Source organism: Lissotriton helveticus, chromosome 7 (genome assembly GCF_964261635.1).
Source record: "Lissotriton helveticus chromosome 7, aLisHel1.1, whole genome shotgun sequence".
Lineage (NCBI taxonomy): Eukaryota > Metazoa > Chordata > Amphibia > Caudata > Salamandridae > Lissotriton > Lissotriton helveticus.
The window spans coordinates 1,488,386,995-1,488,403,510 of record NC_136068.1 but is presented as its reverse complement, the minus strand read 5'-3'; the positions used below and the strand labels follow the sequence as shown (position 1 = coordinate 1,488,403,510).

At 51.3% G+C, this 16,516-nt stretch overlaps 1 pseudogene; it reads right to left on the bottom strand.

The window, feature by feature from the left end:
* Positions 1–359: 359 nt before the first annotated feature.
* LOC144771345 (18S ribosomal RNA) lies at positions 360–2,116 on the bottom strand (annotated as a pseudogene).
* Positions 2,117–16,516: the final 14,400 nt, after the last annotated feature.

Sequence of the window (16,516 nt, the reverse complement as noted above, 5' to 3'; positions counted from 1 at the left end):
CTACCCCCCACACATCCCACAAACAAGCCAACTGAAATGAGAAAGACTAAACACATATGCAAGTATCTAGAAGAGCGCTGCCATTCAGTTTACGCCCACCGCGGGGGTCGTGCCGGGTGAGTGTGTGTTCTGACTTGGGAGGGCCCACCTCTGTGCCCCTCCCATTAAGAGGTGCCTGGGGATCGCCACCGTCCACTGCGCATCAGTCAGGTCCTCCGCCGAGGCCCCGTCCTCATCCAAGTGCCCCATGCGGCCGTTCCGCCGGCCAGGGCACGCGAGGGCAGGGCCTAGTGTGTGCTTGCAGGAGACAGCCGAGGGCTTCAGGCTGGCGCCGTCGGTCGCTCGAGCCGCTCTGCCATTAATGATACTTTCGTACGGAAACCTTGTTACAACTTTTACTTTCTCTAGATAGTCAAGTATGATCGTCTTCTCAATGCTCCGCCAGTGCGACCCCGGCAGGGCCGATCCGAGGACCTCACTAAACCATCCAATCAGTAGTTGCAAAGGCGGTGTGTACAAAGGGCAGGGACTTAATCAACACGAGCTCATGACCCGCACTTACTGGGAATTCCTTGTTCATGGGAAATAATTGCAATCCCCAATCCCTATCACGAACGGGGTTCAGCGGGTTACCCGCACCTGTCGGCGAAGGGTAGACACGCTGATCCGTTCATTGTAGCGTGCGTGCAGCCCCTGACATCTAAGGGCATCACAGACCTGTTATTGCTCTATCTCATGTGGCTGAACGCCACTTGTACCTCTAAGAAGGTGGACGCCGACCGCTGGGGGTCACGTAACTAGTTAGCATGGAGGAGTCTCGTTCGTTATCAGAATCAACCAGACAAATCGCTCCACCAACTAAGAACGGCCATGCACCACCAAATACAGAATCGAGAAAGAGCTATCCTTCTGTCAATCCTTTCCTTGTCCGGGCCGAGTGAAGTTTCCTGTGTCAAGTCAAATTAAGCCACAAGCTCCACTCCTGGTGGAGCCCTTCCGTCAATTCCTTTAAGTTTCAGCTTTGCAACCACACTCCTCCCGAAACCCAAAAACTTTGGTCATGGGATAACGCCGCCAGATTGCTAGTTGTCATAGTTTATGTTCAGAACTACGACTGAATCTGATCGTCTTCGAACCTACGACTTTCGTTCTTGGTTAATGAAAATATTCTGGGCAAATGCTTTCACTTTGGTTCATCTTGCGCCGGTCCAAGAATTTCACCTCTAGTGTCACAACACAAATGCCCCCAGCCGTCCCTCTTAATCATGGCCCCAGTTCCGAAAACCAACAAAATAGGATCGGAGTCCTATTCCATTATTCCTAGCTGAAGTATTCAGGCAACCGGCCTGCTTTGAACACCCTAATTTTTTCAAAGTAAACGTTTCGGACCCCCAGTCAAGAGAATCAAGGGGGCGCAAGAGGCAGGGCTGGGACAGGCGGTAGCTCGCCTCGTGGCAGACCGCCAGCTCGATCCCAAGATCCAACTACGAGCTTTTTAACTGCAGCAACTTTAATATACCCTACTGGTGCTGGAATTACTGCGACTGCTGGCACCAGACTTGCCTTCCAATGGATCCTCGTTAAAGGATTTAAAGTGTACTCATTCCAATTACGGGGCCTCGAAAGAGTCATGTATTGTTATTTTTCGTCACTACCTCCCCAAGTCGGGTGTGGGTAATTTGCGTGCCTGCTGCCTTACTTGGATGTGGAAGCCGTTTCTAAGGCTCCCTCTTTGGAATCGAACCCTGATTCCCCGTGGTCACCAGGATAGGCACAGAAAGTACTATCAAAAGTTGATAGGGCAGACATCCAAATGTATTGTCGCCATCACGGGGACGTGCAATCGGCCCGAAGTTATCTAGAGTCACCAAAGCGGCCAGGCGAGCCTGGATTGGTCTTGGTCTGATAAGTACATGCATCCCGGGAGGTCAGCACTCATTTGGATGTATTAGCTCTAGAATTACCACTATTGTCCAAGTAACAAATGGAGATATCAAAGGAACCATAACTGATTTAATGAGCCATTCGCAGTTTCACTGTACCGGCCGTGTGTACTTACATGTGCATGGCTTAATCTTTGACTTAAGCATATGCTACTGGTAGGATCAAATAGGTAGCCGCACCTGCTGACAGGGTGGGGTTTGGGAGCTGGTGTCCGTCTCCCTGACTGACAACCTTCCCACACCCCTCCCTCTGGGGAGCCTGCTAGGGGAAGGAGCCCACCCACCTGGGCCAGAGGGCTCACTGGAGGGGTGCAGGTACAGTCGCATGGGCACCTGTGGGCCCAGCTGTCTCCCCGGAAGGAGAGAGGCAGGCCGAAGCACAGCCTGAGCGAGATGCAGGGGTGGCAGAACCTGGCTGCGGCACCCCTCGGAACAGTCACCGAGCTGGTGTGGAAATGAGCTGGGCAGAGAGGGGCGACAGCGTAGAATGCAGGGCCTACAGACCTGCCGGGCAGGAGTGTCCGGAGCAATGCGCTACCCGACCCCTTCCTCTTGCGTCAGAACACAGGGGGACGCAAGCGGCCAGGGCTGCTCAGCCTTTGCTCTGCTGGGTGAGGGGAAGCGCCAGGCCCTCGAGTCCGACGGTCCATTCGGGGTGGCCAAGCAGTCATCCCTAAACGGACCAAGCGTGCCTAATCGATCGAAGTATGGCAGGGACCTCCCTGCATGGGGAATACCGGCTTCACGTCCCTGCCTGCTCCCGGGGCAGGCAGGCTCGGAGGAAAGGTCCATCGGGAAGCAGTGGCGTCACTAGGGTTGGTGTCACCCGGTGCGGGTAACTCATGGTGTCAACCCCTCACGACTTACCGCATGGACCTCCTCCATTCCGAGTCCGCCAGTGGACACAGATGGCAAATAACAGGACCATACAGAATCCTTAGTAACGTTTGTAAATTTAGTTCCTATATTTACAAAGGCCATAGAAGAAAAATTTAATTCAACAAGGTCGGAGGTAAAAGATTATAAGAAGTTAAGAACTGTCTCTTTCACTTTAACATCTGGTTCCTCTCTTCTCTTTGTGGGCACTTGAAAGGCGCAGCATGAATGCTCTATTTTCTAACTGGTAACCCCATAACGCCGATTTTACCTCCAACAGACCAGAAACCCAAAAGAGAAATGGCACAGCCAGTCAGCAGAAACACAAATCCACAGCCAAAAGCACAGGGACATAAAAGCTGCCACTGGACAATAAGGCAGCAGGATGAAGACCGGCCAGCAAAGCAGGCATATTTCAGCCAAAGCAGTTCACTTCATAGTATACGTATGAAGTGAACTAACTGTGAAGTGAACCACCTGCAAGTGAAGTGACGAGTTCAAGGAAAGGCCTGGCCTGCTCCCTGCCTTGAGCAATGAAACATGCAGCTGGCCGTGTGCAACTGCAAGCACAATGCAACGCCCGGGTCAGGACTAGCCTAGGAGGCTGGAAGGGCGGGGCCGGACAGGGTCTTCCAGTCTTCTATTTATTTATGCGTTTTTTTATATAGCGCAGACTTTACCCAAAGGCGTCAGAACGCTTCACAATAGGAACAGTAATGAAACACGAGGAGAAAATTACAAGTGAACAAATTACAAAAGGAAACGTTAAGTTACAAGAGGCAAAAGTAACAATTGTGAGCAAACAAAATACATGAGGTTGCAAACGGCGCATTACAGGAGGAAAAAGTGACATGTGTGCAGGTTATAAGTGCTTAAAAGATAAACTATGACTGAAGGCAGGTTTTGAATTGTCCAACCCCTGAATGTAAGAGCTTCACATCCACTGTCTGAATGCCAGATGCATTATCTACACGCGTAATTAAACTAATAACAGTGTATAAAAGCAACTACTAATGCGTCTTTATTACTAAAGGAACACTTTTGTGAAAAATTTTAATAATGAAATACTGATCAAAAAGCACTGTTTCTAAACTTATACCTTGCAGTTAGCATGCAATTCCTTAAAGATGATTCATAATTCATTAAGCAGGTATATTACAAGGATGGTAACCTGAGACCTATCTCACTCAAGAATGTCTGCAATGAAAGCAGTAACTCGCTCAGCTTCCTACGTAAAATACAAATCTGTGACCTGCATGGTGCATGCTTCACTTTGCAGCTGGGACATCACATTAACTCTTTATACTTTGTATGAGTCAGGCCGGCCTGTAACTAGACTGCACACAGATCTCGCCAGCAAGTGTATTCACCACCAAAGTTATCTTACAGCTACAATGCTTTGGAATTTGTTGGGTAAACAAAGATCTCTGCACCAGGTGTCTACAGTCTAATCCCAATAAACTATTTTAAAGTGAAGTCTGCTCGAGAGAAAACAAAGTACAATTAGAAGAGGTATAATACTGCAATATATGGTAGACACTCAAGCACAAGAACAAACGTTACGTTCGTAGGCCATGGTGGCACTTGTGCAAGTATCAAAGAGCAAACAAAATGCCATTACCGCGCAGTCCCCGGCAACACTCACTCGAAAGATCTGCCAAGGTGCCCTTTTTGTCAACTGGAGAGCATCGTTATATTCCCACCAGGTAGATTTGTCCACACACCCACTGTGTTAATCTGAAGAGGATCAAGTGCACAAAATCTGATAGTCTTTCTGTAGAGCATCACCCCCATTGGGCACACCATGAGATGTGCCTGCCTGCATCCTATTGTGCTAGAAGGAGCATGGGTTACACCTTTTGTGAATCAAAACGCCCACTGTACATCCAGACAGAACACGGTCTGTCTAAATAACCACCTTAGACATCCGTACTGCTTTACAAAAGAGACGCGATGAACACTGAGGAAACACCCTCCCTTAAGCATTAATATAAACCCACATAGAATGTGCGAATACCGGTTGTATTGAATCTGCACAACATTGTGTTCACAACTGTATTGAAGGGATCGATCAAGTACAGCTGGGGGGAGAGAGTTGTCACCTAGATATTACAGGGGGGCTCCTTCATGTTTAGGCACAGGGAGATGTGCGATTTGGCCAGAATGAAGCTCCGTGTGCTGGGCATCCCTGCCAAGACAGCAACCCAGCTCTCCAGCTTCAGGGTCGGCCGTCCTACAGGGCAGCGTGAAGAAGCAGACTGGTGTCCGGCAGTGGGCAGTGGCGCTTGATGGTGGCTGAAAGGTGGGCTTCAATGCTGTTACTGCTTTTAGAGTGGCCCCGACTCGAGACCTTGTGGGGGCTGGGATGGTAAGGTACCCCACTCTAGCTTGCATTAGGGTGGTGCCTGTGATACTAACTGAACCCCCCACCCCTATAACGACTTAAGAAAGGGTGGGGAGACCTTTAGAATTAGCATCCAGGCGGCAGGCCCTGCTCCTGTTCCTACCTGGGCATAAACTTTGTGCACAAGGTAAATGGTGGCAGTACCTGAACCGCTCAGGAAATGTGACTGCCCAGAAAACTGGGTGCATGCTGCTTTGTTCATAATAAAGGGGGTCGTGATCTACAGATATTCAAGCTGCAGTGCCAAAGCACTGCTCCATATGACAAACAGTTTGAGAATTATGTTGCCTCCAATTTATTGTCCTGTGAGCTAGACTTTGTTTTTAACGCCATTAAAATTGGCATGAAGTGCACCAACGTCTCCATCTATTAATGGCTAATGGGTCCATAACAAGACTGCGACTGGACCATCAATATATCGGGCAAGACTGGGTGTGTCCCGCAGAACTCGAGATGTTCAGGGACCTCTAGAACATGCAAAGCTTGCCGTGAGATGTACAAAAAGGTTTATTAAAAAAGAATTTACAGAATTAAAATGTATTGTCGGTGCCCGAGTGGCGTTTGTAACGTAGGGACCATGCATCCATGCATCCCCTTATAGGTAAATTAATAAACTATGCAGTGAGTGGTGATGTAAACGTGCTCACACTACGGGACGTAGTGATGCACACTTTTGTGACAATGAGTGCATGCCTAATATCCCAGTGCTTTTGATGTAGGAACACCACTGTGTCCCAATTTACCTTTGGTGGCAGGGTACAGCAGGGGGCACATGAGGTGTGGTTGGGCCCTGGGGGCCCAAGCCTATCTATCATGACTGCCCAACTAAGGAGGAAGAAAGCTTTAGCCTAGTGGTGCACCCGCCCGAAGAGGGCCATGTTTTCGTACGTTTCGTGCCAGTAAAAAAAAAAAGCATGTACTACTAACTGAATCTTGATAGTTCATTTGTGTGCCACTGCACTGCCACATTTTTAACTTAGTTCATGCATGATGCAGCAGTATTCTAATAAATACATGATATTATTTCTCTCTCTCTCACCGTCCCAAATTTGAAGGGGAGACTGGAGAGACCACGACGGCGCTCGCGAATCCAATCGCGATATATCATCAAAAGAGTAGAGAAGATGGTGGTCTGTCTCTGATGTCGTCGCGGTATTAATTCTTTATTTTCTCACGACGACGCACCACTGCGCACGCACTCTCGTCTCTGACCTCTGGCGGGCGCGTGACCGCCGTAATGCATCGGAGCAGCAGGTGCGCACTGTGCACAGCGCTTGGGGGCTGTCCCAGGGCTGTCATTGGTAGGGCTAATTAGATTGACGGCCCTGGGACCCTGCTGGGTACGCCGCGCGCATCCGCATCGCACCACCAGTGACGATCATGATCACAAAGTACATCTGGTGCGGTGCGTGCGTGGCGTGCGCTTGTGCACTAGTGCACTAAACTTTAAAGCAGCTGAGTTAGCCTAGTGGCTAGTCAGGCAGCTAACTAACTAGATTGGTGTCACCCCAGATGGGGTGACACCCGGTGCGGTCCGCACCCCCCGCACCCTCCTAGTGACGACACTGTCGGGAAGGAATGGGAGGCAGGCACAGAACCAGGCCCGGCTCCTACCTTCTCCTGCCTTGGAATCGCAGAACCTCACGGAAGTCTGACTGACATGCTCCCTAGTAATCCGGAGGACAAATATTCCACTTTCTTGTAATCTGTGCACATCGGGTGATGGAGGGGACCCAAGGCGCGAATGTGCCTGATCTCCTGGAGCCCTCGCTGGGATCGGGGAGGCAAACGAGTCCTCGGCGGGACTTCCAGGGAAGCCCAGCCATCTAGTCGCCCCGTTGGAAAGCATTGCGGACGACCAGATGGCAGAGGGAAAGAAAAAGGGTTATATCCTGAGCAATGCTCAGGATATAACTCTTTTTCTTGTGCTTAATGGTGTAGAAGTGGTCTACATCTCTGGTAATTGGTAGGTGGCAGTTACCACATCCTTAGAGCAACCAGATTTTGTGATTGGATTTCACTACAACTTCGCTCAAGTAATACCCAACCATCCTCATCTTATTAGATGGTCGAGGGGATAGGTGCGACCAGATGGACGAGGGGAAAGGGGCAACCAGATGGCTGGGCTTGAAGGGCGGCCATCAGGTCGCTCTGTGCCCTAACAAAAGGGGGAGCAGGGGCATGGGGGATGGAGGCTCGGGCCCTAGCTGGGTCTAAGCCATGGGGCTGCGCGGGGGAGCAAACGGGCCCTCCGACTCAGGGCCTGCAGACACCTTGACAAGCAGGCGCAGCAGGGGAGGTCTGCACAGGGCTGACAGACCCCAGTTCTGGGCCCTTGGAGGAGCGGCAAGCCTGAGGACAGTGCCCAGGGTGGAAGCACCCGACCCAGGGCCAAGCGGGGCCCATGGAACAAATCAGGTCTCCCTGGCCCAGAGGTGCAGGGAAAGCCTCCCTGTGCCCGCGGGACCCTGTCCTGGGCACCCTGCCACACGGCAGGCCCAAGGACGGAGCCCCGGGTGGGAAATCCGCCCTTCCCGGGGCCCTCAGGGGCGCCGGGCGGAGATACTGAATCCAGCCAAGCAGGAGGGGTTCCCCAGGCACAACGGAATCCTGTCTCGGGTCTTTGCCATAGCAGAAATCCGGGGTCCAGAGCTGGAGCACCCAACCCGGGGCCCCTGGATCTAGTTGGGGCTCCCAGGCTCAGAGGCGCAGGAGAAGCCTCCCCGGGCCCGTGAGATCCTATTCTAAGCACCCGGCCACGCAGAAGGTCCGAAGACGGAGCCCAGGGTGGGGAGACTGCCCCTGCGAGCCTGGGAGCCCCAGCTAGGTCCAGGGGCCCCAGGCCCCTCAAGGGCACCAGACAGACCTCCTGAACCCCTCCAAGCAGGGGGAGGCTCCCCATCTTGGGCCTTTGGCATAGCAGCAGGCTGCAGGATAGGGCCCAGGGCTGGAGCACCCGACCCAGGGCCCCTGGACCCAGCCAGGGCTCCTGGGCGAGTGGGACCCAGTCCCGGGCACCCTACCATGCAACAGGCCCGAGGACGGAGCCCGGGGTGGGGAGGCCACCTTCCCCAGGGACGTAAGGGCCCCCCGGCTGGAGCTCCTGAACCCAGTCAAGCAGGGGAGGCTTCCCGGGCACGATGGAACCCCGTCTTGGGCCTTTGGCAGAACGGCAGGCTAGGGGACAGGGTCCAGGGTGGGCCCCTGAACCAAAGCTGGGGCTCCCAGGTCCAAAGGTGCAAGGAAAGCCTCTCCGGGCTCTCATGACCCTGTCCTGGGCACCCTGCCGTGTGGCAGGCCCCCGAGGACGGAGCCCAGGGTGGGGAGACCACCCTCCCCAAGGCCTTTAGGGGGTGGGGCCTTCAGAGATCTTGTACCCAGCCAAGCAGGGGCAGGCTCCCAGGGCCCGTCGTGGGCCCCTGGAGGAGCGGGTGGCCAGGAGGCTGAGCCTGGGCCCCCCCAGACCCTGTCGGGCTCCCGTGCACAGGTGAGGCCTCCCTGGGCCCTCAGGCCCCCATTCCCGGCACCACGCCACATGTTGGGCCGGGGGTTGGAGCCCCGGGCTGGGGGAGCGTTCTGGCTGTTCAACTGAGGACCGCTAGGCCGAGAGGGGTTTCGGAGTACCCTGTCCCTAGTAATACAGAGGAAGCGTACCTCCTTTCTAGTAACCCGTGTGCACCGCAAGACAGAGGACCCAGGGCGCGGACGCGCGCGACCTCCTGGAGCCCTGGCTGGGATCAGGGAGGCAAACGAGCCCTCATCGGGACTTCCAGGCCAATCCGGCTATGAAACGCATTGGTTGCCCCTTTGGAACGCATTGCGACCGACCAGATGGGCGGGCCCAAAGGACACCAATCTGCCTGTCTCCGCCTTCGCAGGAGGGCTCCCACCTGCCCTTTGGAGGGCTCGGGGGCTCTGCGTCCCGGGGGCTTTGGAGACCCCGCTGGGCCTTGGGCCCGGGGCTGTGGACGCGGGTCCCCGATGCACCTCTGACCCAGGGTCCCCCAGGCACCTTGACAGCTGGCAGAGCAGGGGGAACAGAGCCCTGTGCCCAGCCAGAAGTGTCGCCATGCACAGGAGAGGCCTGGCCAAGGAACGAGTCTCAGGTGACCTGCCACACGGCTGGCCCGAGCCCAGGGTGGGGAGGGCACCATCCACCCCAGGGCCACAAAGGGCCCCTGCCGGACCTCCTGAACCCAAGCTGAGCTGGGGAACGCCTGACGGGCCCATGGCAGAGGACGGAGCCCAGTGTAGGGAGCGCCCAGCCAGAGGTCTTGGGCCCGGACGTCCAAGGGAGGACCGCCTGGGCCCGATGGAGCCCATCCCAGACATTTGCCATGCTGTGAGCCGGAGGACGGACAAGGATTTGCCCGGCCCTAGGCCATCTGGTCGCCGGCTGAGAGCCCCCAGTGCGCGAATGGTTCTGGTGTACCCTGTTCCCAGTAATCCGCAGGAAGGGTACCTCCTTTTCTGATAAACCAAGCTCACTAAGTGACGGAGGGGACCGAAGGCACGGATGCGCCGACCTCCCGGAGCCCTAGCTGGGATTGGGGAGGCAAACGAGCCCTCATCGGGACTTCCATGGCAGCCCGGCTATCTGGTCGTCCCAGATGTCCAAGAGGAAAGGCGCAAGCAGATGGCCGGGCCCAAAGTACGCCAATCTGCCCGCTCCAAGCCTTCATGGGAGGGATCCCGCCTGCCCTTTGGAGGGCTCGGGGGCTCTGCGTCCCGGATGCTTGGAGACCCCAGCTGGGTCTCGGGCACAGGGCTGGGTCTCAAGCAGGGGGTGCGAGGGGGCCCCCCAGCGGAACTCTGGCCCGGGGCCCGCAGGCGCCTTGACACGCAGGCGAAGCGGGGGAGGCCTGGCCTGGCCAGGTGTGACAGGCACCCGGATCCTTGGCTGGTCACAGGACATGGGCTCCCACACCCCAGGGCCTGCCGGAGCCCAGGCCACGGAACCAGTCCTGCTTCTAAACCCAGCTGGGGGGGGGGGTTGTCGGGGGAGCCTCCCCAGGGACCCCCGTCGCGGGCAGACGGACCCTCAGCAGGTCGCAGTACAAGCTTTGCCGACTGGATGAAAGACAACTGCCTTAAACTCACAGACAAAACGGAAGTGCTGATCTTCAGGAGCAATGCCTCAGCTTGGAACAACTTTTGGTGGCCTTCTGAACTTGGACCCTCGCCAACTACGACTGACCATGCCAGTAACCCTGGCATCATATCGTATAGCAAACTCACCATGAAAAAAAAGATCAACAGTCTCCTCTGCCTGCTTACTCACCCTTTGCGTGCTCTGTAAGATCTTCAAATGGCTCCCCATCCAAACTAAAAGAACTGTCACTCAAGTTCTAGTCACCAGCCGATTGGACTACGGCAACGCACTCTACAAAGGAATAACCACTCACCTCTCGAAAAGACTGCAGACCATACAGAACTCAGCAGCCAGACTGATTCTTGACCTCCCCAGACAGTTCCACATCACCCCTCACCTCAGGAAGCTACACTGCCAGCCCATTCAGGAGATGTCAGTTCAAGATAATGATCCACGCCTACAAAGCCCTGCACAACCAAGGACCAGCATGCATCAACCACCGCATGAACTTCCACCAGAAACCTGCGCTTCGCCTCCCTCTCCCACACAGCTGCACCCGCTAAAGCAATGGTGAGGTCGCTCTTTCTCCCACCTCACCACCAAGTCCTAGAAGACTTGCTCTAACACCTGGACACCCCCACGGGTGATTAGCCGTGCTTTACAAATCCAGTTTGATTTGATTCAGCCACTCTTACAACAGACACCATCTTACTTGAAAGACAATTGCATTTTTAAAGATGCTGCAGAATCTTACATTTCCTTTGGATACATAATTACTTTTATGCCCCATTGATGTAAATTCTCTGTTCCCTTCTATCCTCTAAAATCTGGTTATCGAAGCAGTTAAATGGACGTTGTTGAACTCCAATTAAATACAGGACAGCAAGACTGTCTTTCTAGAACTACTACAGTTTAAGTTGTACCTCTGTTACTTTGAAAGGTAAAACAAGTTTTATCTGCAAATAAGCAGAACATCCATGGGTTTTTCTGGCGCACCCAGCTATTCTAATTGTCCCAATTTGAAGATCAATGCATCCATCTATAACCAGGACAATTGAAAAAAGTTTTATCATGTACACAAGCTGTTAAGGTACTAGAGATAGCCTTGAAAACAATACACAAGAACTAAATTTGAAATGTGAACATATGAAGTTCAGCCATAACATTAGAAAAGCGCAGATTGCTTATTTGGATGTACTAGTAAGTCTACAAAATCAAACAATCATTACAAACATATATAGAAACCCCACAGACAAACGTTTTTCTTCACTCTACAAGTTTTCATCAAAACATTTACCTTTTTCACAATCCACGCGAATCAAGAGGATAATATCTGAACCACAGGATTTACAAACAGATAATTACATTTAAAAAAAAGAGGATACAGTTATCAGTTTTACAACATCAATCAATCAATCAATCAGTACATTTATAGAGCGCGCTACTCACCCGTGGGGGTCTCAAGGCACTGAAGGGAGGGGGGTGTCGCTACTGTTTGAAAAGCCAGGTCTTGAGGTGTTTCCTGAAGGTGAGATGGTCCTGGGTCAGTCGTAGGTGTGCGGGGAGGGAGTTCCATGTTTTGGCCGCCAGGTAGGAGAACGATCTTCCTCCGGTGGTGGTTCTGCGAATCCGTGGGACGGTGGCGAGGGCGAGGCTGGCGGAGCGGAGCTGACGGGCGGGAGTGTAGAACGAGAGACGGTTGTTGAAGTATTCAGGGCCCATATCGTGGAGTGCTTTGTGTGCGTGGGTGAGGAGCCTGAATGTTATCCTCTTGCTGACGGGGAGCCAGTGCAGGTTTCTCAGGTGGACGGATATGTGGCTGTGGCGAGGGATGTTGAGGATGAGTCGTGCAGAGGCGTTCTGTATGTGCTGAAGTCGTTTCTGAAGTTTGGCTGTGATGCCTGCGTAAAGGGCGTTTCCGTAGTCTAGTCGGCTTCTGACGAGGGCCTGGGTGACGGTTTTTCTGGTTTCGGTGGGGATCCACCAGAAGATTTTTCGGAGCATGCGCAGGGTGTTGAAGCAAGAGGACGAGACGGCGTTGACTTGCTTGGTCATCGTGAGGGAGGAGTCCAGGATGAATCCCAGGTTGCGTGCATGGTCCGTCGGTGTTGGCGCGGAGCCCAGCGCTGTGGGCCACCAGGAGTCGTCCCAGGTAGATGGGGATGGTCGGAGGATGAGGACCTCCGTCTTGTCTGAGTTCAGCTTGAGGCGACTGAGCTTCATCCATTCTGCGATGTTTTTCATTCCTTCCTGGAGGTTGTTTTTGGCGGTGGCTGGGTCTTTGGTGAGTGAGAGTATCAGCTGGGTGTCGTCGGCGTAGGAGATGATGTTGATGTTGTGTTTGCGTGCGATGGCGGCGAGGGGGCTCATGTAGATATTGAAGAGGGTTGGGCTCAGCGAGGAGCCTTGGGGTACGCCGCAGATGATCTCGGTGGCTGCTGATCGGAAGGGAGGGAGGCGGTCTCTCTGGGTTCTGTCGGAGAGGAACGAGTTCATCCATTCCAGGGCCTTTCCTTGGATTCCAGTGTTGAAGAGGCGGGTTATTAGGGTGCAAATGCATACGGTGTCAAAGGCTGCTGAGAGGTCAAGGAGGATGAGCATGGTTGTTTCTCCGTTGTCCATGAGGGTCCTGATGTCGCCGGTGGCTGCGATGAGGGCGGTCTCGGTGCTGTGGTTGGCTCGGAATCCGGACTGGGATGGTTCGTGCGAGTTGTTTGCCTCGAGGAATGTAGTCAGTTGTTTATTGACGGTCTTCTCGATTACTTTGGCTGGGAAGGGAAGAAGAGAGATGGGGCGGAAGTTTTTGAGGTCTTTGGGGTCCGCTGTGGGTTTTTTCAGCAGGGCGTTGATTTCTGCGTGCTTCCAGGTCTCCGGGAAAGTGGCTGACGTGAAGGAGTTGTTTATGACGTTCCGGAGGTGGGGAGCGATGATGATGTCGGCTTTGTTGAAGATATGATGAAAGCATGGGTCAGAGGGGGAGCCAGAGTGGATGGTGTTCATGACGTGGGTGGTGTCTTCAGTGCTGATGAGGGTCCAGGCGCTGAGGATGGTGGTGGGGGTCATTGGTTCGGTAACCGGAGGCGGACTCTGGGGTCCGAAGCCGACGTGTATATCTGCGATCTTGCAGTGGAACAACATGGCGAGGGAGTTGCAGAGGTCTTGTGACGGTGTGATGTCGTTGTTGCTGGCGTTGGGGTTGGAGAGCTCTTTGACGATGCTTAAGAGTTCCTTGCTGTTGTGGGTGTTGTTGTCTAGTCGCTCTTTGAATGATGTCCTTTTGGTGGTGTGGATCAGTTGGTGGTGTTCGCGGGTGGCGTTCTTGAGGGCTGTCATGTTTTCTGTTGTCTGTTCATGGCGCCAGGTTTTTTTGAGGGTTCGGCAGGATTTCTTTGAGTGCGTCTGTTAACCATGTGGTTTTCCTGTTGCCGGTCTTGCCTGGGGGGGTTCTTCAGTGGAGCGAGGTCGTCGGCGCAGTTGGTGATCCATTGTATATAAATACTGGACGTATTTGTTAATTTATTTTTCAGTGTGTCTTCGCCCGGTTCCTTTTTTCAGTAGTGCACACTCATACCAAAGGTAAGAGGCCTTTCTTGAAGGTGGCAGCTTGTCTCCCTAAGCATTGTCCCACATTTAGTGACATTGATCTCATTTCTCTTCCCCACAGTTATGAGGTCCTGATGAGAACCCCCCCCCCACTTGTTAAGGGTTCGAAACGCTTAGACCGCCTATCTACACCATAAGAATGCTATTCTCCAAATAGCCCATCTCGATTTGAAAAAACTTTGTAATCTCACCAAATAAGTCTCTTTGGTGTTTTAGTAAAAAATTATTTTGTGACATTCAAAATTGTAAATATTGATTCGTGTATGTATGGTATGTGTGAGAGAGTGAGATTCAAATGTGATGTTGACCAATGACGTATGTATGTTTTGTTTCCCCACTAATGTGCACTTTTTATGCAAATGTCATTTTTATGAAATGTATTTCGTATTGTTCGTTTTTGATAATTGTTGTGAACTTTCTGGTGAACTTTAACCAACGAATATTTTGAAAACCTTCATGAATAATAAAAGTGATTCATTCCTGACAATTTGTCCAAACTCGCACTTAGTTTAATTCTTCGCGCACAGAAATTCAATTTTTTCTCTAAATAGAAGTTGCAGTACTGGCTTCTGTGTAGTTGTTTATTGATAGAGAGGCTTGGCCTTACTGTGGGAAGCCCACACCCAGTGTTGTTTTCTCACTGATTTCGCAGGCGGTTGCCTGTGTGGTTGCCCCAGTTGGTAACTTTGTGTTTGTACTTGTGGAAATTGGTCGGTGCAGGTTTCAGGTCCTGCTACGGGTTTAGTTGGGACCCTGAGAGAATTGTCTCTTTTGTTGAGTGTTTTCGTCGATTTGTTGGTGTATTTGTTTTGGTATGTCAGACACAGAAACCTTCGCTTATAGCGAAGAACATATTAAAAACTTACTAGCTGCCCCGCCCCTTTTCGCCTCAGCCACACTAAGTGTCACTGCCCAAAATCAGAACGAAACCGATAATCTAGTAAGGCTGAAGAAAAAACAAATTCGCACCGATCTACACGGCCACTTTTTATTACAGCACCTTCGAGCAGGCACGATACCTGCAGGACTTCAGATAAAAAATGTCCCGGTGATCTTTACAGAAGACCCTATTTACAAAAAAGGATACAGCTACATCGAGACTAAGTGCAGCCGAGACCTAATGGTCCTCACAGTTGAAACTGCCCAAAGGCTTTCCAAAATTCAATTGGAGGAAATATCTAAATTGGAAAAAGCTATTTCTACCAATCAATTGATAACAGATGCAAAATCTCTCCTAGAAAAAGTTGAAAAAGACACAGGTGAATTCAAAGATTATACCATTAATCAGAAGAGCACCCAATTTGAGAAAGACAAGCGCAATTTCAATATAGACAAAGTCTATCCATATTTACAAACAGATTTTTACTCCAGACCCGAGGCACGCAGACATCTGCAAGAATACCATGGCAGATCTTCTAACAATTACATTACGTTTTCTGAAACATCATCCTCAGGCAGTAGCAGTGAAAACGAAACCCCGGAACCTCGGAGATTTAACAACAGGAGAGGCTCACAACAAAATCATCAAACGCCTTTTTTAGGGAGAGGCCAGACAAAACCCAGGGGCAAAGTACGCTTCAACCACCAACCATGGGAAATGTCCACCAGGAGACAGAATTACAAGAACTGAAAAAGTCTTCTATCTTCAACCTCTCTAAAAAGAATTTTAACTAAAGACGAAACAAGTATCCTGGAAAAGGGTCTCTCTTTTGTGCCGTCTCAATTCACAGACTTTGTCAAACTCAAAATGGAAACCCTAGAGTTTTGCAGAAAAGTCCGGCTCAAGGCATTTTTCGCTGAAAATTCTTTCGAACCATCATTTGAGAATACAGGTCTAAAAAAGAAATCAACATTCGTTCCTCCAAACAATAAAATCCCAAATGAAGTCATCACCTTTGAAAGGACACTCCTTTCAGTAATATCAGATATGGAAAAAAGAAAAAAATTGACCAAATTCAATACAACGAAAAATGAGTCTCTTGCTCTCACGGATTTAAGAAATGACACGTCGGTTATTTACAAACAAGCCGATAAGGGAGGAGCGATTGTCCTCTGGGATAGATCGCTCTATGTTTCTGAAGTCAAACGCCAGTTAGACGATAAACGATGCTACAGAAAAATAAATCAAGATCCCACTACTGAATTAAAGAATATCCTCTATTCAATTGTCAATGAGGGATACGATGAAGGCTTCCTGGGCAAAAAAAGAGACAGAATATTTGAAAATAAAAAATCCGCGAATTCCGCTCTTCTATGTACTGCCCAAAGTCCACAAAAGTGAGACACAACCCCCGGGGAGACCAATTGTCTCAGGTTGTGAATCTCTCATGGAACCAGCATCAAAGTTTGTGGATTCTTTTTTTAAGCCCTTTATGGCAGATGTTAAATCCTTCCTAAAGGATACCACGGATTTCATAAATAAAGTCAGTGAAATAAAATTCGAAGAACACAGCCACTTTCTAGTATCAATGGACGTAGTGTCTTTGTACACTCAAATACCTCAAGAGGATGGACTGCATGTGCTTGAACATTACCTGAACACAAGAACACGACCCCACCGAGTACCGACTGAGTTCATTCTTAAACTGGCCAGTTTTG